The sequence below is a fragment of the Harpia harpyja genome, chromosome 3, assembly GCF_026419915.1.
Source record: "Harpia harpyja isolate bHarHar1 chromosome 3, bHarHar1 primary haplotype, whole genome shotgun sequence".
In the NCBI taxonomy this organism is placed as follows: domain Eukaryota; kingdom Metazoa; phylum Chordata; class Aves; order Accipitriformes; family Accipitridae; genus Harpia; species Harpia harpyja.
In genome coordinates, this window is record NC_068942.1 from 35,943,284 (window position 1) to 35,970,654 (window position 27,371).

Sequence of the window (27,371 nt, forward strand, 5' to 3'; positions counted from 1 at the left end):
ACTCTACAGTGCCCAGTGTACAAGATGGAGTTTTTAAAAATAAATATATATTTAAGTTTTGCAGTCTCAAAGGGAAAAAACCAACCAAACAAACAAAAAAAACCCCAAACCCCCATATGCTTATTCCTAAAATTTAAAATCAGTTAGGCCTTAAAAAGAACAATTTATTCACAGTGCAATGGTAGCAGAATATTTTTAAACAGAGGCTATTTTACACCAATTTTACATTCACTCTGTTTGTTTCTGGTTGTTAAAGGACTAAGTATCATACAACTTTTTGTGTTTCTCAGAGGAAGCAATCTGAAATTATAACTAGCCATTGGGAAGCAGCAGCAGCAGAAGACACAGCAAGTGACCAGTCTATTTTACTTCCTACACAGACATACAAATTTACTATGACAAAGCCAAGGAAACAGGTTTGAATGATTCACCGAGATTCTTTTTCTGCAAGGCAAATGTCTCCATGCTATTGTTGCTTCAGCAAAACATGGGAGGGAAACAAAGACAAATAGACATATAATAACCATTCAGGCAAAATATGCCAGACAGTAACAAATAACTGATTAAATACAAATTGGACAGCTTTGGTTGTTGGCAGAAACTTGAAGGCATTTTTGTTTTTAAACAGTGAACCGGTGGCAGCATTGTGTGAACACAAGATTTAACTAGCATGGGGGGGCTTTTAGGCTGTGTCAGTCGGTGTTTGGGTTTGCTACACTCACTGCTTCCCTTGACCTCCAGTGTATTTATTTGATCTGTAAAAGAGGATCAAACAGAGCATTGCCAAAAGGGAAATTATGGCTGTCTGAGCTCTTAACCTATTGTAAAAACCTCTCCTTCTAAGCCAAGCTATGAATACACATACAGCACTTCTGCAGCAGCGATAAGAAATTCCTGGTGCATCATGAAGATGAAAAATGATTCTCCGTCGAGAGGGAAATTGCCAGAGGTGTCAAAAGACATGTTGCAGTGACGTAAACAGTGACACAGACATTAATTTCAATAATCCGACCGACGGTGAAGCGGTGCATACCTGAGCTGCCTAATTCTTTATGATCTTCCTTCTTTCACAACAAGATTTTGTCGTCTGGGCTCTTCAAAAGCGGTATCTCCATCTTTCCCTAGGCTCCCCTCCCCCAAAGGAAAGCACCTAGACACTTCAGTCCAGCAGGAAGCTTTTCATTAATTATACTAAATAGAGTGATGATCTGGAAAGGTCATACCAGCCTTTCAGCATGCCCTCTCTCCCAGCTAAGTACTTTTCAGCTACAATTGATTACCTTGTCTTTTAGGTTTGCATGATTCCGTCAAGCAGCAGCACATGTAACATCAATAACGTTATTGATATTGTGATGAGCCACATCCCAACCTGGTGCAGCCTCCATCCCACATTCTGTGGTGCTAAATTGCAATAGAGGTTGAAGCCTTTAGAGTGACACCCCGGCAAGGAAGAGATGGTACTGGGGAGAACTAGCACAATAGTTGGTATTCCATTCCCATGACCCGATGACGTGGCGTAACATAGAGTACCCCTCAATGAGGGCCAACTGCTCTCTCACCAAGTTCCTTTTAAGTGCTTTAAAGCCTTGTTGCTGTAGGATGTGGTACATCCATGAAAAAAAAAAATAAACTGAGTTACTAAAAAGAGGTAGTCAGAATTTCTTGGAAGTGTCCTTTGCTCATCTGCTTCAAAAGGAAAGATTCCCAAATGAAAGATATTCACATTCTGATTTGTGAAGAAAGCCACATGCATGCTTTAGCATACATGGTTGCCTCTTACAGTGCTATGCAAGAAAAGCGCGTTCTACATTCAAAGGACTGTAGCTATCCCAACGTATGCTCTATGCATTTTATCAGATCCACATCTACTAAAGACTGGTTGTCAGTATAGGCTACTCATACATTATTACCTGTGACAACAGCCCTGTACCTGGTACCGCACCAAAAACCTCCCTGTTGCATATCTGCCCATGACAACTGCCCATTTGCCCATGACATTTCCCCATATCAAAGACATAGTAAACTACTGACTTTGGAAAAAAAGGCATGGGGGTATCTGTACGTAGGGACAGTTAAAGGCTTAGCTTCCCTGCACTGTCAGTTCAGCAGGGGACATGGGCAGATGATCACCTTGTGCTGAGGCAGCTCAGAAAATGCTTTTTCAAGTAAAAATATAAATGGGTCGTGTCACTTTTAAAGTCTGAAATATTCCACTGGCACCAGTTCAACTGCCTCTTAGTTAAGAGGTTTTTGTACAATAAATAAATTTGCAAAAGTGCTAGGTCAAAAAAAAACAAACCCAGTCAGCTCCTTCCACCCCTGTTTCTCTCACCATTACAACACACTCTTGAAACTTTCAACTTCAGGGAAATGCAAATTCTTCAATAATGAATTATGCAAGAGGAAGGAAATACATGTGGGTATAGATACGACAGAAAAATCTCTTGCAGCACATACAGGATGACAAGGTACAGAGAGTGCTCTTCGCTTCTGCAATTGAAGAAAGAATAGTTAAATTATACCTGTAGTGAGGTTTTTATATACAGCCTTAAGCAACTCCACTTACAGCACCAACACTGCAGAAAGGGACACGTGACTTCTGAGCCCTTGGTTACAGGATGACGGAAAGCGACCTGGATACACAGATACAAATCCCACGGATACAAATTCCACTGAAGGTTACACTTGTCCTTCGCTGCAGACTCTGCCGATCTGCTATGTCCTACTTCAGCCTTGGTAAAACATACACACTTGTGTCCTGCCTGTTCAATACCCAACATAAATGAAGTCGCTAATTCTCAGTGGAGCTGTTTATTTCTACAAGGGCTTTGCACCACTGGCCTACACCAGATTGCAAAACTGTTCTTTGCTCTGTGTAGTGTAAAGTCACCAGCAAGGGACAGGGAGTGGCGAGTATTGAAATAACAGAATGTATTTCAGACCAAAACGATGGTCAAACACCTACAGAACCACAAGAGATTCCATAAAAGCATCAGCATAAAGCAAAAGTGGGTAAAAGACAAGGTACTTCAGCAGAAGCGGGGGAAAACCACAGAGGAGGTGCAGTAGCTGGCAACATCCCACAGTACTGCTGGCATTTGCGATTCACATCCTCATCTTTACCATGATTATTCCACCACAGCCACAGCAACGTTCACAAGCATTTTCCGCAGAAGGTACCCAGGTTGAGAGTAACAAAGTCAGAAGTTTTACCATGGGTCACTCTAATATCACAAAAATTAGCATAAGAAGTGAGTGCTCACAGATTCTGTCAGAGTGTACAGGAAAACCTTCTGGTTTTGCACTATTGCAAACTTTACCTGAAGGCAAAAGGAAAACAAGCAAGCCATGGGCAGCAACTTATTTACTCCCACTGTTCTTCAGTTGCACCAGTTCCTTCAAGATGAAGATATTTCTTTACAGGTATACAAGAAAATTGAGGGGGGCAGGGGAGAAGCCCTGCTGAGGACTCACTGCAAGCGTGACACAAAACAGCAGCCACAGTAAAGGCAGCATGTCAAAATAAAAAAAGTCAGCAAACAGCATCACGAACAGCTCACGATGCCCTACCAGCCGCCGGTTCGCATTCGCCGTGGTGCAGCTGTTGGAGCTGCTGCGTCTGTCTCATTCTTTACTGGGGATCAAGAGGGAAGAAAGAGCTGTTTGTCTCCCCGCGTCCCCATCACCACGCGGGACTCCAGAGCTCTTCTCAGGCTCCCGGCAGCATCTTGACACTTGACAGCCCTGGAGAGGACCCTGTTGCAGAGGAGCCGGAGGAGCGCTGCCGCGGGGCAGCAGCCAAAAGGCAAGACAGCACCGTTCTGCTTTTGCAAGCAGAATAGCAAAGGGGAAAAAGGTTTTGTCTCAGTTAATTAGCGCAGTAAGGAGCCACTGAGGAACTTGCTCTTTCATCTTTCATAGGCGCGCCATCCCTTTGCATTCAAAGAGCGCTTTCTCGGGGAGCTGATTGCTAGATCACGGCAGGTGATGCAGTTTTAATGTGTCTCTTGGAAAGGTGTGCAAAGGACTATAAATAGAGAATCCTGACTCCTAAAATAGAATTTTCTTTGCCTACATCAAGTTTAATATGCTAAGCACCCTTCACATGCTATATTTTCTTATCTGTGTGTCTGAACAATCTTTGGCCCCCATCTCACATGAAAGCAAAGCATCTTGCAAGGAGGAATAATCTTTCTCCTACATTTGCAAAGCATATAGCACAATAGGATGACATTCTTGAGAGCCTAAGAATGAATGTAACAAAATAACAAGTAGAAAACCAATAACACGATACATGAAACAGACAACTGAACCACAACAGAACAAAAATAAGGATTCCGGAGAGAAAGAGGGTATACTTTCAATTACAGTTTTAAAATCCAGACCAAAAAGTCTGGAGGGAAACATTTCTATAAGCTAGGATTCATATCAGAAGAAAAACAAAAAAATTCACAGCTGGATGATAATCAGAAATAAAACAAAAAAGTGAGAAGAGTGACATGCAAAGTAGACACTACGACAAAATATTTTGTACTATAGTTGTGTACTGAGGTCTCTAAGCACTTTACAACCAGCAAACATTTCTCCAGACAGCCAAAGACTAGTGAACACTACATTCCCAGACCCAGCTTTACAAAAAGTTGTTTTGGGTTTGGGTTTTTTCTGTTGTTGGGGGGAGGGGTTGTGACAAAAATCTACTTGCAAGTCAGGGAGTAACACAGAAATTTCAGTTTCTAGCCCTAAGTCAAGACTGTTAGACAGCATTTCTCTCTACAGCCTAGACACAAAGCTCAAATTTTCAACACTGACTTTATTCATCTCCTAGAGCATCTAGGTAACTGCCTAGGAAAGGAAGATGAGCAAGATGCAGCTACATTATGGAGACTTCATAAATCTTAGCAAGTAAGCACTGCAAGCAACTGAACACATACGGCAGACCAAACCAGACAGAGCACTTAGAGAAATAAGCAAGGAGATTGCTTAGCTCTAGATGCTTGTGCAAGGCTTGGAGGTTTTCGAGAACTGGCACAGTTCCCACCTTGTCCCATCTCTGTTCCTCCACTTGATCCCTTGGGACTCTGACTCCAGCCATGGAAGAATGTTTCTGTCCTACGTTCTCCTGCCCAGTTGCTTCCTAGGTCAACAGCTCTGCCATGGCTCTTTGTCTACAGAGCAAAGGGAGGACACACCTATAGCTGAAAGTAGAGCAAAGCAGCAAAAGCAGCGTAAGAAGGTATGAGGTGACTCTAAAATTGTAAGTACATAAAGACAGCTGAGAGCATGCTTATGCACAGTATTCTTTGATTCATTTCCCGCTCTCAAGCAACTTCTTTAGCTGTTTTCCTCTGATAATGACTGCGCCATCTGCTCTTATCACTTATCTGGTATCCCTACCTTTCGGGTATGGAAACTCAACCCTAGTCACATAATAAAGTATCATCAAATCCATTATGTGCTGTTTATGAAAACATACTCGGTTGCTGGAGGGAAGATCATACGGTTATAAGCAAAATGACTTCAGAGAGCAAACCACAAGATACTAGGAAGAAATTAAACCCTAAATACAAGTTCTTCACATGACTGTCCTTAGCAGCTGCCTCTTTCCTCAATCAAGCTCCAGAAGAAATGCCTGCAATCTCCCCAGAACCAGCCCCAAGTGAAACTAAACCCCCAGGTTTCCCAGCAGTAGTCTGGCAGAATACGTAAAGTTGCACTGGGCCTGGGAACGTCAATCCCCAGCAGAATTTGCCATGCTCTAATTAAAGGACCATAATCTGTGAAATCATCAGGCACACGCTGATGGGAATAAGCATGAGTGTGTTGGTGCATGGACGAGGGCACTGACAGCATTAATATTATCGGTTGTATTTATAACATTCAAGCTCTACAAGCAACTTCTCAATGACAGCTCACTAGCTTCATATATAGGACAAATTTGCTTAGGGAGTCTGTGTAGTCTTCATCATTGGAGGTCTTTAAAAAGAAATTAGACATCTGCCAAAGATGACATGAGTATAGCTGATCCTTCTGTGGACAGACATATGGACAGACACCATTCTGACATCCTTCCAAACTCAGAGCTATACAAGGCTGTCCTTTGATCTGCCTACTTTTTAGCCTCAAAGTGGCTTGGTCTCCCCCTCCCTAAGCTCCATTTCATCAGAAATCATTCCCAAAATGAATACAAACCCTGATAATATGAGACATTGCTAAATAGGTAAGTAGGCAGGAATCATAAAAAGCACACCCCGAAGCTCTGTGTATTTAAAGTTTGTGAATCACTCTCCTCCCCCAAATTGGATATCTTTAATTCAGAGACAGAAAGCCAACAATGCCATTCAGGGTCAGTTCAGACAATTTCTCCAAAAGAAGAGCTGTACAGTGGGAACTAAGGCTCACTGGAAGCTAGCAAGCTAACAGAAAGGTGCATGATCTCATTAATTATTTTTCAGCACCTCAGGACTTGAAAGAAAAGCAACACCTGGCCTGCTAAAAACTCAGCCCAGGGAGACAGGGACTATGATTTCCCAGCTATGTCCGTGAGCAATCAGACTGTCTCAAGATCACAAGCAATACTGTGGCCAAAACTGCAGATATATAAAGTGGGGAAGGGGAGGGTGTAAAGCTAAAATATGATAACTGAATCTAAACAATGCCAGAGGGAACAAAGGCCTGAATTTTTAAAAGCTTAATTCCAATTCATGTGTCCAAATAAAGGTCAGATTATGAAGAGTCGACTACTATGCAGGCAATCCTTTTGAAACAAATATAGCTATTAATGCCACAACAAGAATTAGTATGCATAGAGAACTTTTCAAAGTGACTTCTGCTTGCTTATGCAAAAAGGGCACACAAGGTCTAAGAAAATCCAACTTTGAGATCTCTTGGTAATTGCTCTAAGTCTAAAAGGCTCAAATGTGTCACACGGTTTCAAGCTCAGTACAGCTGTTCTGAGCACGCTTCAGTTCACTAGGAATATTAATCAGCTAAACATTATTTCATAATTCTTGGCAATGATGTATATAAATGCCCAAACAGCAAATTACACAGTTTATGATGCTTCTAAAGTCATGTACTGAAACGCATTTGCAATCACCTTCCTCCAAACTCAAAGAGAAGTTTAAGGAAAGTAGGTATTTCTCCATCTGTCACAAACTAAAACGATGACCAATGCAAAGATACTTCCACAAATGGGATGCTGTCTCAAAAACATAGGGAAAAGAGCTTTGCGTTTGCAGTAGCTATTTAGCTACATCACGATTTCTAGCTTTAGATATACATGAAATACATAGGTAAGACATTGTCCCATTCTCTTGTCAGGTACATTCAATACTGTGATGGGTTAACCCTGGCTGGACGCCAGGTGCCCACCAGAGCCATTTTATCACTCCCCCTCCTTCTCAGCTGGACAGGGGAGAGAAAATATAACAAAGAGCTTGTGGGTCAAGATAAGGATAGGAGAGATCACTCACCAATTACCATCACAGGCAAAACAGACTCAGTTTGGGGAAAATTAACTTGATTTATTACAAATCAACCGGAGTAGGGTAATGAGAAATAAAACCAAATCTCAGAACACCTTCCCTCCACCCCTCCCTTCTTCCCGGGCACAACTTCACTCCCGGATTCTCTACCACCCCCCCAGCGGCACAGGGGGACGGGGATGGGGTTTACGGTCAGTTCATCACAAGTTATTTTCTGCCGCTTCATCCTCCTCAGGGGGAGGACTCATCACACTCTTCCCCTGCTCCAGCGTGGGGTCCCACCCACGGGAGACAGTCCTCCACGAACTTCTCCAACGTGGGTCCTTCCCATGGGCTGCAGTTCTTCACGAACTGCTCCAGCATGGGTCCTTTCCACGGTGTGCAGTCCTTCAGGCACAGACTGCTCCAGCGTGGGCCCCCCACGGGGTCACAAGTCCTGCCAGAAAACCTGCTCCATGGGCTTCTCTCTCCACAGATCCGCAGGTCCTGCCAGGAGCCTGCTCCAGCGCGGGGTTCCCACGGGGTCACAGCCTCCTTCGGGAACCCACCTGCTCCAGCGTGGGGTCCTCCACGGGCTGCAGGTGGAGATCTGCTCCACCGTGGACCTCCATGGACTGCAGGGGGACAGCCTGCCTCACCGTGGTCTTCCCCACGGGCTGCAGGGGAATCTCTGCTCCGGCCCCTGGAGCATCTCCTCCCCCTCCTTCTTCACTGACCTTGGTGTCCGCAGGGTTGCTTCTCTTACATGTTCTCACTCCTCTCTCCAGCTGCCGAATACCGCCGTCCCAACTTTTTTTCCTTCTTAAAAATGTTATCACAGAGGCGTTACCACTATCGCTGATTGGCTCGGTCTTGGCTGGCGGCGGGTCCGTCTTAGAGCCGGCTGGTATGGGCTCTCTCGAACACAGGGGAAGCTTCCAGCAGCTTCTTACAGAAGCCACCCCTGTAACCCCCCCCCACTACCAAAACCTTGCCACACAAAACCAATACAAATACTGAGAGTCAGCTGGCCAAACGCGCGCTTTCTTTTCCCAACATAGGGCCCAATCATCACTTAGGCTACTATGGAGCAATCTTTTTATCAATTAGCACAAATAGTCACTAGAGCCTGAGCTCAAGTACTTATCTGATTACATATCTGCCCAGAGTTGTCTGCATAATGAAGTAAAAGATACTCAAGCTAGCACAGGAATCTCTTATTTCTTAAACATCCCACGCTTGGCTAACCAAGAAACATGAGAAAACAAATGACAATTCTGTTATGCCCAGTAAGCTGCCTTTGCTTCCATTTTTCTTTGCAAAATAGCCATCACTAGGAACTCACCTGATGAAAGGGATCCCAGGTAAAAACTAAAGGACTCTAAGATTCAGTAATGCAACTTGTGGGTCAGGTCACTTGTATTGCAAATACTGTGTATTTGTAACTTCAAAACTCAGTTTATTTGATTTTCCCAGGGGTCCTGGAAGTTCTCACTCACTCTTAGCAGCTTCCAGCACCTTCAGTAAGGTGATCCTGCTGCCTCATCTTGGTTGCATAGCCGCACCTGTGCTCTCTTTTCTTACCAAAGAAGAAAGGCTTTACAGTTACTGAATTCCCATAGGGTATATGGTAAAGCGAAACCAAGTCCGAAAGTCTTCAGCAAAACTTAACGAGTCGTACCTCAACCACAAGGGTCACATCTCTATCTGTTGCTTGTCATTATGAACCTAAACACTCACAAATTGTACAACATAAATAAAGAAGCAGTTATTTACTGCCCCCCAACCAAGGGACCTACAGAGAGCCTCTAATGCATTTAATTAGCCAGTACCTGTAAGCACTTTGAAGATAAAAAGCAATGTAACATGCAAAGTATTACTACTGTGTAACCAGCAGCTCAAAAGCATGTTGCCAACCTACAGCAATAAGCTTGTCCTTTTAAACCTGTTCATAATAATTACAGCTGTTAACAACAGATATTGCTCAGCTGAATGAACATGGTGAGACTTCAGCAAACAGCTCTCATCAATCTGACGTTCTTAAAAACGTCCCTTGCTAAATGTCAAGTGAGATTTCTAGAGGGAAAGAAAAATGCCTTTCTTCCCAGAAAAGAACAAAGTTTATGCAGATAAGAAAAGAAAGTGAGACAGAAGTGGCAGCAAGTAACTGTTTTCAAAAAAACCTCTACAATCACTACCAACTACACAAACTATTAATAAGGGCCCAGTTCTAAGCAGGAAAAAGGATCAATTACAGCGCAGCAGACTGCATCTTTCTGACACTGGTATTACTCTTTACAGCTAAAGAAAAAACCAAGAAAATATTGTGATTATTTTTTTCCAATTCACACCTCTGTTCTAGTCCTTTAAAGAGTTATATGGAAGTAGCTTGCCATGTGATAGCCTATTTCTTCACTCTTAAACATCCTTAACAAAAAGAAAGATCAATACCTTAACTTGTGGCACAGAGGTAAACCATAGCACATCTCATTACAAGTTTATTTTACATGCACAAATTAAATATGCAGAAGGATTTTTCTGAAGGGCCATTTATAATACCCAGTTAATTGAAATACTCAGTGTTGTACTAGACTTCTAGCTCACAGAATACCCCATACGTCCAAGACGCTTACCCTTATGAAAACATAATGAATGGGTGAGCATTAGCTTAGTAGCAAGGACCTCTTAAAGTGTTAGCCCAACACAAACGCACCAGAATTGCTGATACCTCAATATTATCTTCTGTCTGAAAAGTGACCATTTACTGGTTTTTATCATGAGGATGCTGAAAAACATTTTTATAATGGTTATAAAGTGCTTTAAAGAGATAAACCTCTAGCATGCCTTGCTATGAGCACCAATCTTCCCCCTTTCCCATACGTATATTAGAATTAGGATCATTTCCACCATGTTAATGCATCTCATTACCAGTAACAGATGTATTACGGTCCTCTATACATATGGTTTTGATTTGTGCCATGGCCTTTCATATAGTCCTGGCATCAGCTGCCATTTAAGCAGCTGCCAAAAGGAGTAATGTGTTTTCAGAAAAGCAAAGGCTAGTGGTTCTCAAAGAAATTTTGATAGTTGAAAGAAATCCAGAAGAAAAGTAGTCCTGTTTCTATAAGGTTTTTCAAGACAATCCTGAAAGACTTCAAGGACTATTCTCTCTCTCTAAGCTTACAAAACTTCATGGACACTTCCATTTTAAAGGTACAGATATTTTATTTTTTTAATTAATGGGGGACAAGAAAGAGAGAACACATTGTATTTCCAGGTTGAGTCTGAAATTAATCATGCTTACACTAAAATAAGTAGAACAGTGGGGTTTTTTTTTCATACTGCTGGATTCATAAGCATTAACGACTTATGAAATCACTTAGTCCATCCGTAAATCAAGCCACTGAATTTCCTGCTGCAAGAGTAGTTCTACATGGCAGGCAAGAGTAAGAAGATACCGTACTTCAAGAGTCAGGTTGATTAACACAGAAATGAAGATAACAGTTACTCAAATTCCATCACATACTCTGTTATACTGCTAGTGAGGTACGCTATCAATATGTCATCACTTTCCAAATCATTAGAGACTGGACATGACTAGATTCCTGACAGAAAGTTGGGTTTCATTCTTATAGTCATAACTTCTATTTGGGCCAGTTTTAAATTGAGATACTTAAAGAAAACTTCAATATTTTATAGCTGTGGAATCTGCACAAAGTTTAGCCCTCTGCTGTAGCGCTTTGGTGAAGGGCTTTCGTTGAGGATAGAACTGAAGATTTCAGGTCTTCCAACTTCAAGACCTTATGACTTCAGAACCACCTTAAAAACCACGACCCAGGTAAAAGTAATGCAATTATACGCACCAAAATCTACATGAATCACGGTAAGAGAGTTCTTAACATTTGATATTTGTCTCAATGGGATTTGACTCCGATTCCTAAGGATAACTACCCCTACTAGCTATTCTTGCATAAGCGGCCAGCTATCTCTCTCTCAAGGGGGAATACTCATTGTGCACCTAGAAACTGAACAAGAAACTGATTTGAGAAGCACTCTGTAGATCCAAAGTACTGTTACTTACTTTCTGACACTCCACATTAACCAAATCCAACCTGGCAAAAGAACCCTGTGGTGGAGCAAACAGTGCAGAAAAAATTCGAGGAAAAAATAAAAAAAGGTGGGGGTGGAGTACCTGTGTTCCTCCATCTAGGAAAGAGAATTTTTTTTATAATTTTAGAACATTTTCATTGTTCGAGGTGTGAATAACCATTATTCATTATAGTTGCAAGATTGTTTTAGTCTCCTTCACAGAACCAGGTAACCTTGAACAGCCACCTCTGCACCCAACAGACCTGTAAAACACACACACAACAGATCAGAGGGAATGATCAAAAATAATACGCCACAAACAAAAGCCTCCCGTCACTTTCTCTAAAGATTAAGGCTGATAGCATATGTCCATACATTTCATGTGGTTTGTTCAAACTTTTATGGTTTTAATATTTTGTACCTTCTATGAAAACTGGTTTGCTGCTAGGTGACTGTGCAAGTGAGATTTGCTAAATGATCATATATTAACATTATGGTTGAAACAATAGACAAAGGGTAACCGGGGAGATAATTACAAAGTCTAGTCAAGTGATTAACTAGTAATTATTCATAAGTTTTGCAGTTCTTTGCTTTTATGACTAGATGTTCCTGTACGCTAGATGAGAACAATGTTGAAACTGACCACATGTGATTGAAACTGCGTTAAGCTTCAAGATCAGAGAACAAGGACAAGAACAAAGACTTCAAGGACAGCCAGCAAGAACTTCAATGGGTCGGTGGTCGCAAAAGCAGCCCTTGGACTCAAATGGATCCTTCACTGCGCATGATCGGATGTAGGCAGTACTAAGATAATCAGTCGCAATCATTTTTATGTATACATATACTAATCTGATTAATATGCAATTAGTTATTCTATATAACCTGTTTGTGCTAAAGCTGTGGTATGCACGCTAGATGGAACTATCCCCCGTGCACCCAGCGCTGCAATAAAGAACGCCTGCTTTCTAAAACTCCAAAACGAGTCTTAGAGAGTTTCTTCGACCGGCTTTTCGGTATCAAGGCCTTCTTTTTGGACTGATCAGTGCCTGAAATAAGCTTAGATTATTGTTCAGCTGCTCAGTTCCTTCCCTACTGAGTGAACCGATTCAGCAAAGTCAAGTTACTTCCATCACCACCTCTTCCTAACGGAGTATTTAACGCCCTGAACTTTAGCTAGCTTTTTAGGGCAAGACTGGGTAACAACGAAGTTAAATTTCTGTATTACAGAAGTTATTGTTATGAGAAAAGGGGAAGGGGGGATCGGGAGAGGCGACGAACACATTTTACCTCATTTTTATTGGGCTGATGTACTTGCCTGTAAGCACATTAAGCCACATCAATACACGCAGCTAATGAAACAATTAGTTGCTAGAACCACCGCCTTACTTTTCCTTAGAAAAACTCGCCTTTAATGAGGTAAACGAGCAAGGCAGAGGAGTCAGGAGGATCCCGGCAGGCGCCGAGCCCAGCCCGGCGGCGGGAAGCAGCGATCCCCTCAGCAGCGGCGGGAAGGGGCAGCGAGCCCGCCCCCCCCCCCCCGGGCCTTCTCACCCCCTCCGTCCCCTTTCAATTTGCAATTAAGTGAGAGGAACCACGCCGAAACGGTGCTTTCGCCAGCGCTGCGGGTGACTTAAGTGCTGCACCACGATAAATTGAATTCGGAAATCACTCTTCTTTACGAGCTACGCGTAAAGCAGTTCCAGGTCGCAAAGGAAACAAACTGATTTTTAAGCGGTCTACTTCCACTCGTGATAAAACTCAGTAAGGAGTCCAGAAAAAAAACCCCCAAAACAGCAAAGGGAAACGCTCGAAAGATTTGAAGTAGAGATAGGGCGCACTGAAACCGTCCTTTAAGGCTTAGCTCCAGATATAATCTTTCAAAAAGACTTGCCCGAGGAAACACCGCTCAGATCTGCTCTCCTCCAGGAACGGAGGCAAAGGGCTACGGGAAGCAAAACTTGAGGCTAATTTTTGGAGACAAGGCAGGGGGATGGGGAAACACCGGTTCCAACTCTTCAGTTGAAGCTTTACCTTCTTTCCATAGACCGCGGAAAAAGAAAAAAGAAAAGGTCATCTAAAAAAAAAAATCCTGACAGTTGTTCACCTCAGAAGTACAAGAAGTTTTAATGTTTTTGCACAGAAAATCTGCTTCTGTTGTAGCAGAAGTGAGCAAATATGACAGAAGCACTTGAACCTTCTAAAGAAATGGGGGGGGTGTTTTATACACACACACACATTATTTCTAGCTGTAGACACGAGAACAGGAACACATTTCTAAATAAATATTGTGCTACTCCCCGACCAAAGTCTGGAAAAGTTAGTGTTGTGCAGTATTAAGAGAATAATGAAGAAAGCAGAGTGGTATCTACGAAGATCTGAGATCAAAACATGAAGTCAACTCAAGTTACTTCATAAAGCAAAGTAGCCCAAGTATTTCGATACAGGCACAACTTTGTTCTGACAGTGACAGAAAATGACAAGACTAAAGTGTTATTAACTGTATTATTTAAACTGTAGTTAGATTTATGCAGAGGATGGCCGGGGCTATCTTGAAGGATTCAGTGCTTCTTGTCTTACTCTGATTTAGAAAAAACATTTTTATTTTAAAACTTTCTAGAGGAAGAATATATATACACACCACTGAATGTATACACTGTTTCAGTTTTGCCTTTATCATGTCTGAGAATTGAAAACTTTAAACCCCACATAGTTTCCTCACCTCTTATCAAGTTGTAAGTTCTTAATGAACTGATTTCCAAAAGCAGAAGTCAAAGCCACCATTTTTATGAACCTTCCTTCCCCATTTCACACACTCTCAAACAACCTCTCCTGATTACACTGTTGGGATATTTGTTTTACTTAATGCAGATGAAGCCTTAAATATAGAACTAATGTTAACAGCAAGTTTAGTTAACGTTTTAAATGTGTCCTCTGTACCACAACAGAAGCGATAGGGTAAAAAGTCATACTGTTCTTCTGTGCTGCTACTCTAGATAAAATCCTAAAAATATATTTGCTCTGTAAGGAGTACATACCAAGAGGAAAAAAAAAAATCTGCTTTTTAATCATAATTTTCTATTTTGGGATCCTCCCATCAAGTTCAATAGAAAATTACATCCCAGACAAGAAATGCTATACGATAGTTGAACAAGTCCTACAGGAAAGCGCTATATTGATGTTTCCTTATATTCCATAAATTTAAGAGTAATCACCATGTAGTCCTATTACTTTTTGATGGACGCCTATAATCTTCATATCCATTAAATGCCATATGGATCTTCTTCAGCGGGCAGAGGTTCCTCTAAATCTGTGACTGTAGATTTCATGCACCGTAGTCTTATCTTCTTTAAAACTCTTGCTACAGGGTTTGTTTTACCAAACACTGCAAGGGATCAGCTGGCTGGACTGCTGTAGGGTCTCTAAGCCCCAATGCTGCTGCAAGGTCCGACTATTACGAGTTTTACCCATCGGTGTCCTCAGAGCACGGTGTCAGTCCTCCAGTTTTCCCTACGCAGCTACGGAGCAATTAAAGCAGCACACCACCTGCATGGGTTGTGTAATACACATCTCTACTGTTCAAACTGATCCCACAGTTCTGCTCTTGTTGTTTCTACCCTTGAGGGAAACACAATCAACCTTGCAATTCCAGAGCATGGTTTGTAACGTGATGTATTGGCATAAGCTGTGGCACAGACTATGGCTGGAGCTTCACAACCACTGTGAACCAGGGGCTATGCAAAGCGATGGGAAGTGAGACATAACCTCCAACACAGCAAGTCAGAACTTCATGGTTGATTTAGTGACTCAACTCTTGCTTAATACTTCTCAAATTATTCTTGGACTAGCTGGTGTGGAAGAGAATGAGTTAGAAGTTGCTTGCATATTTCATCTCCATCCTTACCAGCACAGGGCAAGCAAAAAGCAAAGAAAAAGAATGAATTAACAATGGCAATGTTTAGAAACAAACCCCAAACTAACCTTGCTAATAGTCTAGTTCCTCCTTATACCCTAAAATGACACAGACGCTGCCCACTATCTTGACATGGTGACCCACGTTTATTGCCCTCTCATCCAACATGAATGGCAGTCACATCAGTTCTAGCCAGGGCTCGGTGCAGGTAGTTCAGATGTAGGCATCTCCAACGTGATCTATTTCTCCATCACCTCTGTCCTGCTCTACTGCAGCATGATTTTAAACCTATTTGGCCACTGAAGGTAACGCAGAAGGCAGCGGCAAGGCAACGACCAGCGTTCTGATCCTTACGCCTGCCTGTGGAGGAGCAGTTTAATAGAATAATCTTGGCTTTAAAGGTCACAGGTAGCAAGAGGTCATATATCCAAACCACAGCCTTGACCCTTACTGCATTGCATTGATTGTGCATCCTGTTTTGTTCCAGTTCTGCCAAGTTAAATAGTATGATCTCAGAAGGGAGGTATTGCTTTGTCTCACAAAATGACTGAATTTTAACAGCCATTCAACAATAAAATCAAAAAAATGATTACTGCTTGCCGAGTGCCTGCAAGTAGAGATTGAAAGCCCAAGCAAGTAAAAGCATTTCTTCATCTTATGAAACTCAGGGCATTGTATGTATAATGAAATGCCATTAAAGATATTTGTTACTGTAATACAGAGAAAACAAGTTAATCAGAAATAGCACAAGTGTCAGGAGTACACAAGATGGCGGCGAGGAAGCTTCTCATTTCTGTCCTGAGGGGTAGCAGCCATGCATTTGGGGAGTAATTTACCAGCTTAATGCAGTAGCTCAATAACAGTTTTAGTAGTCCATACAGTATATAAATCTATAGATTCTTTACCCTACAGGAAAACAGGTCACGGAGAAAGCAAAAGCAAGTAAGACAGATCACAGAGTAGTGGCATATGGTTATAGTAGATCAAATATAAGACTATTCTTCTAACCACAGCTACCTGAACTTTCATAACGTCAACAGGCACAGAAAGAGAGCCTGCTCCCTCCAAAAGGGCCAGAGCACTACCCTAGATTTAAAGGCAGTGCATCTTGCCTATTCTATTTGGGTTAGTATGTCTAATGAGTAGGGCAACAAGAGTATTGATTAGGTGTATTATTTTCTTTTGTTGGCAAAGTCTACATAAAAAAATGAAATTCAACAGAGACTTCCAATCAGGGGCAAAAGCAAGAGCAAAACCCACTAGTTTCATTTCATATCACCCACACATCAACTCAATACTAACCTCGAGTCATTAAAATAAAATTTATACTCTAGAGAACTGCAGGGGAAAAAAAAAAAAAAAAAAAGGAAAACACTATCGCTCAAGTAGCAGACCTTAAGATGTGATGTTTAAAAAAAAAACAAAACACCACCAAAACCCCACACCCCGTAGTTTTACACTAGTAGTCTTGCCCAAAACATTTTTAGTGTAGCTATGATAGCTTTTTGCTTTTTCCAACTGTATTAGCTGTTTAAGAGGTATTACCTCCTAATGAGATAGTTTCCATTAAAAGTAGGAGCACATTCCCCATTTGTTTTAGAAACTGAAACAATTAAAGAGTTTCCTTTCATTTGTAATACTAAAAATTCAGAGTATTACACTATTAGAGGGCAATTTCTAGTTCCATTACTAACAGTGGTATAAAGCCTGTGTAAATTCTTAATGTTTTCTAGTATCTGTGTTATCCTACTAAAAATCAAATGCAACATCAGGGCCTTTTGTAGAAGACATGCTCTTCTTTCTCCAGTGACCTTTCCTCCACTGCTGCTCACAGTGCTTACTGCTAGGCTTAAATAATTAAACACACCTAAGCCTGAAGTGGTTGCAGAAATGCACCTACATTTGAAAAGTACTATTTAGACAATAATTTGTAGAACAACAACTGGAGGCCAAACGCTTATTCTCATGAACTGACATCCTTATTGGAACTACCTACTCCTTTCCATTGCCCGAGGGCCTGGACAAGATCATGAAAGCAGCCTTCTAGTACACCAATTACAGTTAAACAATATGGAAAGAAAGAAAGAGACAACTATCAGCAACAGTCAGAAGTAAAAGAATTTAAGTGTTAAAAGCTCAGGCATTGTTTCTGATAAAACAGGAGAGCACTCTTACTGTACAATAGACATTTAACCTGGACAAAATAACTTTAGGAAATTATTACTTACGTTGCATTTAGAAATATGTGGTATTTTCTCAAATATTCATAGATTTAGAAAAATCATTACTTTCCCAAATGCACTTTCTCCTCCCTCAATACAACACAAAACTCACTTCCACTAGCAAAGTAAACGTTTATGAATATCAGAGTAATAGCGTTACCCCTTTCTACTTCCTCTGCATCCAAGATGATCACTTTATAAGATTTTGCTCCTGACGTTTCCCTCCCCATATCCGAAAGCGTGAAGAGGAAGGTGGTGGCAGGGAAGCATATTTCCTACTGACACTACCGAAAAGACTTCAAACTGGGTCATCCCTAGCTAGAACAAAGATGTAAGTTTATGTCACACAGATAAGAGATGATGAAATAAGTTAGGCTTCTCCACTGCTAGAACTCAGAAGCTTCCACTAAATTCCAGATGGAAAAATCATTGAAATGCTCATGATTCACAACAAAGCTCCGATTCCAAATGGGAAATTACATTACATAAATATAAGTATTTGGGACAGAACTTTTACCAAGTTCCCCCTGTCTTTCTACATTCCTTAAACACATCTAGTAGAACATACACATCCCATATATTAAATGAGGTGTTTCATAAACAGACTTAAAGCTAATACTCTTGGAAAGTTTCACACAAATCTTCACAACGAGGAACTCACGGGATCAAGGAAATTCCACCCTCCCTTTCTAAATTTTTAATCTAACACTTCCCATACAGGAAAACAGAACAATTAACCCCACTTGCCTGGTGGCAAATACTCCCCTTGAGAGGAAAAAAGTTCAGATGTAGGCAGAAATGCATCTCTCTAAAAACAGGACAAATCTAAAGCAGTAATCCCTAACTTTTGACGATTCACTTCGAAAGTGGTATCCCAAGCCTGCATACTACAGAATGGAGTCGATTTATCTGGAGACAGGTGCAGAGCTTCTCTATTCATCTAAATGAAAAGAAAGATCTTGCATCTCCTCCTACTTCAGAAAAAGAATATAATAAGAAGAATTAAGGCAGATTAAGAGACTCTTTTAGGCAGCTTAAGACCCTTAAGCATACTTTGCCAAGCCAAGTATTTATAATATAAGAAGTCTCCTAGTTACCTCTCTCAACTGTCACTGTTTTCAGTATTGCATAAAGCTGCTTAAACTATAAAGCTGATTGTCAAGGGAATCCCAGTCTGATGGGATCTTTTGTGGTTCGAAAGGGTTGTGACTTCTGTAAAAGGAGGGCATCGGGTTACTGCAGCAATCCCTGAATATCAATGACAAAGGAGGAAAAGGAAAGCTAACAAGTCAGGCTATACTGTCTCTCCCTTACTACTCAGCTCAATCGCATGGTAGTTGCAGGGCAGGGCAGAGCCAAGAAGGATTTAGGGCAGTCCTTGCTCCCCTGAGGCCACTTGGTTCTCCAGTAAACAGTACAGATAATTCTGCTGGAGGTCACAGGAAAACAAGAGGTGCCACTGAGCAGCACTGCTACACACAGCCCACTCCACTGCAAGCATCCACTGAAACTTCAGAGGCAAAACACGCATGCGGATCAGGCGTGATACGAAGGGGAGGAAGAAAGTGCATGGTATTTACTGCCTGACAACCAGGTTACATTAAGCCAGCCATACATTAATTCAGCCAAGTTCCTCTGCGTATTCTAGAGGTGATAATATAAAGCCATTCACGATTTTTTTTTTTTTTAGTCACTAAAAATCTTCAAAGCTTGCACAGTTTTGACTTACATTTTTCACCGGAAGACATGTGGGTGATTACATAAAAATTGCCACAGTCAAATATTCTAAGGTCTAGCTCACAAACTCCAGAAACTGTAATACTTGGTTTTCCAGAAATGAATTAAAATACCGACCCCTGCAGTTACATTACTTCACACACTTCCTTTACAAGTTTTCAATGCATCGGTCATTTTATTTGAGTGTTATCTCTGGATTCTTAGGCTCTTGCATACCTATATATTAAATTACCTCTTCTGGATGTCCTCAGTTTGCTTCAGACTTCCTGAATTCAGTTGATCCAAATGTTAACTATTGTGAACCCACCACTCTCATCATTCTCCCAACAATCCCATCTAAACGCAAGTTTAGCACATACCTGTATGAACTTCTAACCATACAAACAGTCTTGTATTCCTGGGCCTGCACCCTTCTCCAGTTCATACGCTCCTTTCACCCAAATGTGGTCTAAACTACATCTCTCACCTCATTTGTTTTCAGAGCTAGATTGCACTTCCACCCAAGAGGAATGATTGCATAGTTGAACAGATAAAGAACATGACTTTAATATTTACAACCCCATTCCAATATAATAACTGAAGAGTCTGTGGTGAGGCATTATTCCCAGGAAGATATGTTCTTACTTGATATTTACTCTTACTCAATATATATTCCTTTAAGGAACTGTAGCTCAAATTTCCTATCAAAGTCCAAGGCTTAAGTTTTCAAAGCTTTTTCAAGAGAGATCCAAATCCCTCATGGAGTTTTGATAATGCTACTCCTGTTATTAACCTTGCTCTATCTACCCTTGTTCAAAATAAAAATGCACACTTGGGACCTAAGTGGCATTTCTGAAGCATATGCTTGAGATGCTTAAAAGAACATTCTACAACCCGTTTTTCCCCACCCAAACTGCAAAAACACAGTTTCACTGCACACAAAAGTAACATTTTTTTCCATGTGCAGTCTGTACAATGCAATCCCTCCTTGTACCCTTACAAGAATATGAAACTACTTTTGTCTTCGGGGTAATCGCTGCACTACTTTTCCTTCCTACTTTGAGTTCACCCATTCCGCTCTTTTGTCTTCAGTTTTTACGGTTGAATCTTCTGCTTTCTAGAAGGCAGCTGCTCTTGCAGGTTTTAAGTAAATTGTAGGTAGATCATTTCACTTTGAAGTGCCTCATTTTCTTCCTGAAATAACTGAGGGTATAGTGAAGATTTATAGGTTTACATGAAATGCACAGTTATTATAGTGAGTAGCTCCAGAGAAAAGCCTATAAATATAGGTTGAAATAAACACAGCCTCAATGGGAGAGCCTCTGTAGAAAGGCCTCATCTCAGAACATTCACCTTCTCTTTGTCCCTTCAACTAGAAGCTGCACTGATGCTTTCAACATGCTTAACTGATTAATAATGGGGGCAGGGGAGGAATCACACAGGCAAAGAAGTGCCATCCCTAGCTTTACCTAATAATTCCAAAACGATGTCTTACTGGTTTATAAAAACTGATGATCCACCACATATGTAGTGCAGACGTGTCACTTTTCTTTCTCATTTGCCAATTTCTTTCTGGGACAGCAGAAAAGACTGTAAAGCTTATATTACTAGTAGTAGACAAATTAGAAGAAGAAAGCCAAGATTCTATGGAAAACATGCCCACTGCTTGATAGCCCCACGTTGCACTGATAAGATTTTCTCCTACGACTAAACAATATAAAGGGGAGGATTCTTTTGCTCCCACAGAGAGTTAAATCGAATCAAGCAAACATTTGCAAAAAAAAAAAAAAAAAAAATTACTGGCCTCCCACCTCACTTGTCTGTATCTTTACCTCATGCCAATTCAGCTATTTCAGAGGAGCTAAACAAAGAAGGATATAACCCTGTTCTTACTCTTGTAAACAGAATGAACAACAGGACTGGAACTGACAGTCTCTAATTACTAGTACATGCTGGACTTCATGAGCACTTGACATAAATTTAACCTACCAAAACAACATCTTAAATTATTGAAGAGGTTAGAATAATGGGCCTCAAGGAAAATCTCCCTGACATGGGTTGCAAGCTCAAAGCTATGTCAAAAATGCAACAAGAGAAGCCCTTTATATTTGCAGTTACAAGCCTCACTTAAGCATGCTGTTGTTTTACACTGACATTTCTGCTAGCCTTGGCAATGCACAAACAGTGTACCTACCATTGATGGCCAGTTGAGTAAAGAAACTTTGGCAAGTTACAAAATAATTGTTGTCTCTATGAGAAAAGTTTCTTCAATACATGCTGGGAAGAGACCTAGTTTCCTTGCTACAATTCTGCCTCTGCAGTACATGTTCCGAGAAAGTAAGTCTCCAGTTTCTGAAGAAACCTCTGCCCACCACCCTCCTCCAGGATCAATAGGATTCTACCTTACGTAACCACTCTGAGTCTGGCAGCAAGAGCTCTTGCATGGCAGCATCTCGCAGATTTTGAGAACACCGAACAGTAAGTTTCCTCTTCAGCAATATGAAATAACTGTGGAAAACTTAGCATACCACTTGGGCATTTGAATCTTAACTTTGAGAACGTCACCATCACTATCTTGCCAACCTCAACAGTAACAGTCTCTAGAAGCAAATACCTGCATATGTATACCATGCTCTCAACACTCCTCTTTTGGACCACTCCTGAAAGCTACAGTGTCTAAGTCAACATTTTCTCATGGGTTTTTGTTATACAACTTAAGAAAAATACACGATCTTTTGTATTAATTTCATAAAAACATAAGGAACTCCTACTACTAAAGGAAGCCGCCTTGGCTACCTCAGTCTGTGGAAGGCCAAATAACAGGTAGCACCACAAAGGCGGTCTTCCCTAAACTACCTGAGTAACTGTCCTTTTGAAAAGCAAAGAAATTAATCTCCCAAACAAACTCCATTTTCACACTTGCAACTAGGAGTACTGAAAGCAGAAAATTAATTGGTTTTAATCTGCTGCTTAAGAGTTTTGAGTTTATCCAACATGTTTATTTGCCAGCCCAGGAACTGGAATTTTGGGTTCTGATTCTCCTTCATCCCTAAACCTTATCCTTCAACACGGAATGAAAAGAAAAGGGAAGGACAGCAATGTAGTGGGGGGGGTGGGGGTGGGAAGTCATTTACTGCAGTCAACTAACTTGTCAACTGAAAGGATATATTTGTAACTTCTTTTTTTTTTTTTTCTTAAGTGGCTAAAAGCAGTAAATTTTACTTGCTATTAATTCTCTTAAAGTAAGAGATTTAGGAACACTAACCCACAGGAATTTCCAGTGATCGTACCATTTGTCATTAGGGAAGTACACATTCATAAGCAGTGTGGGTTTACTGATAAACTACTCTTTTCTGGCTCCTTCTTTCAAAGCCAGGCCCAATGTCATCACATTAGCTTAAGACAATATTGCAGACCAACACAATGAGTCAGCAATCAAAACGACACGTTCTGCCATCCCACAGAGCTTGTTCTTTTGGTTCAAGTCCTGGAATTGCTGGTACATCTCCTCTCTCCCATCCTCCCCTCGCTTGCATGCAGCTGCAGAGCTCCAAGATTGACATACCAGTTGTCAGCCCAGCTTGTTTCAGAAGGAAGGAGAAATTCATGTGCAAAGTACCCTGGATCTTGGAAACACAGCAACATGTGCTGGAGAAGCTTAGTGCCTGGTTGTTGGCTGACTTCAGCAATGAGAAAACGAAGCTGCTGGATTAACTGGAACTAAGTGAAAAAGAAATATCAGTTTTCTTTACCTTCCACTTATTCTTAGAACAACATTTAGAAAATTCAGCTCATGAGAATCTCATTGTACCCATATTCCTGCTGAGAGACTTTACCTACGATACACTCACTGCAAGACCCGTGCGGGCCTTCCCTTCCTATTCCAGCAAGACACACAACGCGTAGTAGATTGAGCCCATACAAGCACCCCAACGGTAGAGAAGAAAGCATTCTCCCCATTAGGTGACATCGAAGGTATATGCGATATTACACTATGAAATGCAATTAAAATGGAAGTGCCACTAAAATGAAACACTTGACATTCATTTTACAGTTTTCTAACTCAACATTAAAAAGCCCACACACGGTCCAACTGGTGCTAAAGCCTGTTCCCACATAAAACCTGCTAGCACCAAGTATTATCCATTTCCATTCTTGCCATAATAGCAGCAATGGTATTAGAAACCCAAATTGATCCTGTGATATAATGTTATATACAATATTGTATGTTATAAGATGTACAAACAAAAACAAAAAATAGAAAATATGACAATATAATTAGGAAATTTGGGAATAGTTCTCATCAAAATCTACTAAACCAATATAAATACTTAGGTAGGGTTGGGGGGGGGCAGGGAGAAGCACGAGGTTTCCTGTTTAGTGAATCTATTAAAAATGTAAAATAACCACCATTTGCTTTAGTCTGCAGTATATAAGGAGATAATACTACATGCAAAAAAATCCACACCAGTCTTACTTCAGTAGGGTTGATGATCAACAGAGATAGATGATTAACAACATCTGGACACGCTATCAAGAGAGCAGCGACATCTTTCTTCTCCAGCATACAGGTGACTACCCTCCCACTCAGTTTAGGGCAACACTGCTAAATTATACCCTACACATCAGAATATGTAGAAATACTAGTGGAACAAATGTGTTGTCTTTTTCCCCAGAACACGAAAGTTGTTTCATCTCCAGGCAGAACGTTCCTTCCCCTGCTTTCATCCAGTCAACATCTCTGCTTTGATGGTCTCATTACATACTTCAATTCTAAAACCAGGCTCTAAAAATCAGGAGTTGTCATTTCTCCACACACACCTTTTTTTTTTTTTAAGCCCTCATTACACACAGACCATTCCCCATAGTTAAAAGAGAGCATAGCTCATTGCCTGGTGAAATAGATTCGTGTGCTATATGCAATGGGGCTTGAGGAAAGTAGGAGGGCAAACTGCATCCTGCCCAGAAAGATTTGTCTATATGTAATCATATAGAGTAAAGGCACATGCAACACAGAGCATCACTTCCAGAAAATGAGGGGAAACACACCTATAACCAGTTCTGCTTTCTTCCTTAATCCCCCTTTAAAGCTATTATGCAAAACCAGTGGGAAATAGAGGGACTGACTGACAGGATGCAATAACATGAAGTGATTTGATTACTCTGAAGCAGAGCCTTTTCATTAAGTTTTTAGCTTTACAACACAGGATCTATTACAAGAAGGGTCATTACACTTCTTTGTGCCAAATGGATCAAAGGTCCATCCTATTTGATGTGTCCTTATATTTATAAATCTGACGTAAGTCCCCTTTTCTTCACATACATTACGTATGTATACATACAAATACAAGCCCCTCAACATCTGATTATTCAGTAGAACTGAATTTTGAGCCATGTCTTTTTACACTAAATAACCAGCTATGCAGTCTTTCAAATAGATACCATATCCTTCAATATTAGTCATTCATATTCATATAATTGAGAAGGAGTGAGTACCTAGCAATTCCATTTGGAGAACGATGCATCTTTGAAATGTATTTACAGATGGTTTTCTCACCTTCTTGGGAATGCTAAGTACTATCAGTGCAGCAATAAAAAAAAGCTCAACTACAAGAGCTCCGATTCTATTGCAATGCAATGGTATTTTATTTCTATTATTTAATGGAAAGATGGGAAAGGCTACAGAGTCATACTGTTCCTGCAGAAACTGCATTGGGGGGGGGGGGGGAGGAAGTGTGTGGGGGGAAGATAAGTGCCAGGTTTAAACACCGAGTTGCACCACAGCCGTATGATTGATAGATCTCCAGAAATACTGGAGTGCCATGAACCATGCTGGATGAGACATTTACTTTGGTCACCTCAGCACCTGGTAGCACCTCCATCCCCAAAATTCAGGGCCCACAAGAACTCATTTGCGATTGGGACTCTGTTCCGTATGAGTTATTACTGTTTGGCCCTACCTATTTCATAAATTCTGTAGCTGAAAAAAAAAAAGAAAAAAAGAAAAAGCAGCAGCATTCAAAAGGTTAATGAGAAGCAAACAGATGAACTTCACATAAGTGATGCACAAATCCTCAGATTTCCATTCTGCTACCTTCTACTTCCGCTAACAGCAGCAGAAGCAGCTTTTTACTTACATATTCATCATTCCAGAGCTGACTAAATGCAGAGAAAAAAACCAGACAAGATTTATGAAAAATATGGAGACTTCTAATGAAGGTATTTTATGAACTGTATTTCTTGCCCATTCTAGATACTTCCCAAATATTTTAGCTGGTTTAATAAAAAGAATTATCTCCCTAGAAATTCTAATACCTTTGAAATGAAAGGAGCCTTATAGTGCTACTTAACTAACATTTTCCAGCAGTATAGATCATTATTGTCCAAGCATTTTTTTGTTACTGTGCAAATGCCAGGGGGAGGGGAAAAAAAAACCCCAAACCCCACAAACCGAAAAAAAAAACAAACCAAAACCAACAGAAAAGGAAGTAAAAAGGGGATGCCAATTACAAGCACAGACTTTACAAACACCACACTCCATATGCACCCAGTACTCATGTTTTAGCTTTTTTCCCCAGCTCAAAGCAGCAAGCAAGAGACAGAGAAGGAAACAGAAGGGGCAGACAAACCCCTGGACTTACCTTTTGTACAGTCCCTCTGTAAACTTCTCCGAAAGAAATTTAAATTCCTCCAGCTGGCTTTGATTCTTTTCGCTTTTCTCTTTCTTGAGTCACACAGAAGCAAAACAATTAGTTTTCAGAGGTTCCATTTACTGCTCTTCCATCCCCAGCAAAATGCGTCCAGGAGACTATGCCAAAAGTAAGCCCAGAACTCAAAGGCAATTGGAAAAGGGAGCGTAGGGACCAGATTGTGAAATTCGGTAGCTCGAGCACAGAAATATCCTACTGTACGATATACCTGGCTCCTCGCTCACCAAAAAACTGTAGCGCAAACTGTCAGTAGTAGCCTCCAATAGCTGCTGTGTGTGCTGCAGATGGTATGTCTCACTGTTACCTTCCCAGATGGGTAGAGGATTCAGAGAGCAGCAAAACCAGGGGGTCGCCTCCAAACCAGGTGGATTGCCAGCCCCTCAGTCACTCGGTCCAATTAATCAAGGCAAGAACAGCTCAGTCACCAGAGGTATCTCCTTCCAGGGTGCACAGGATTATGGCAAGGTTATTAATCTTGCTTTGCTGCATCCCCCCCACCCCCTACATTCAGCAGCCTGCACCGAGATGATTGCCAGCTCTGTCTCTGTCCCTGTTCTACTGCATTTTGCTCAGCCCTCTGTTGCTGCAAGTGAAACACAGAGGAGGGAGGAATACTAATAAGGTGGTTAGCTACAGTTTCTTTAAGGCATTCTACATACTGCCTGCTCGCGTGTGTACGTGCGCGTGTGTGTGCAGGGGCATTTTCCGTGGGGCGATCTGGATTTCTTTGCAGCCGAAATAGGACCTGTTTCTACATCAAAGTCTGAATTAATCTGGATTATCACTTAATGAATATCAGAGCCAGCAATTGTATTTTCCTTGGGATAAGAGGAGGGTAGTAAATGGTCTAGAAGATTAGGATAGCAGGACTGCTTACGGGGGGGGGAAGTGGGGGCTGGCGGTGGTGTATAAACCACGCTACACCCAGAAGAGCGCGTTAGGTTAGAAAATTTGTTCCGAAGCAACTCGGTTTAGCACTATTTTAGAAGTCATGCTTATATCCTGTACCAGTCAGGATTTTAAAATCAGCACTGTATTATCCATCTCTAGATTAGACAGCAATATGCAGAGTCAAGTAAATATTTTTAGAAAAGAAAGGATTTCTGGCAGGAAAAGAAAAATTTTGAAAGTCAGTGGAGGCAGACATCCAGCGCTGCATTTATGAAGGTGCTTGAAATTCCCTCCTTTACCAAGAATTGTTCTGCTGAAACCTTTCACTTGTGAAACAAGTTTGAAGTTCTCAGTCCAACAGCCAAAACAG

The 27,371-nt window shown here is 41.1% G+C and overlaps 1 protein-coding gene across 5 annotated transcripts in view; it reads right to left on the bottom strand.

Moving 5' to 3' along the window:
• The window catches only part of LRRC4C (leucine rich repeat containing 4C), a 565,233-nt gene extending 538,448 nt beyond the window's left edge, over positions 1–26,785 (bottom strand). For 3 of the 5 annotated variants that reach the window (XM_052781909.1, XM_052781908.1, XM_052781907.1), the window contains exon 1: positions 26,042–26,785. The gene's annotated coding sequence lies outside the window, so the exon portion shown is untranslated. The remainder of the gene's footprint in view (positions 1–26,041) is intronic. The other 2 variants (XM_052781904.1, XM_052781905.1) reach the window with 1 other exon arrangement.
• Positions 26,786–27,371: the final 586 nt, after the last annotated feature.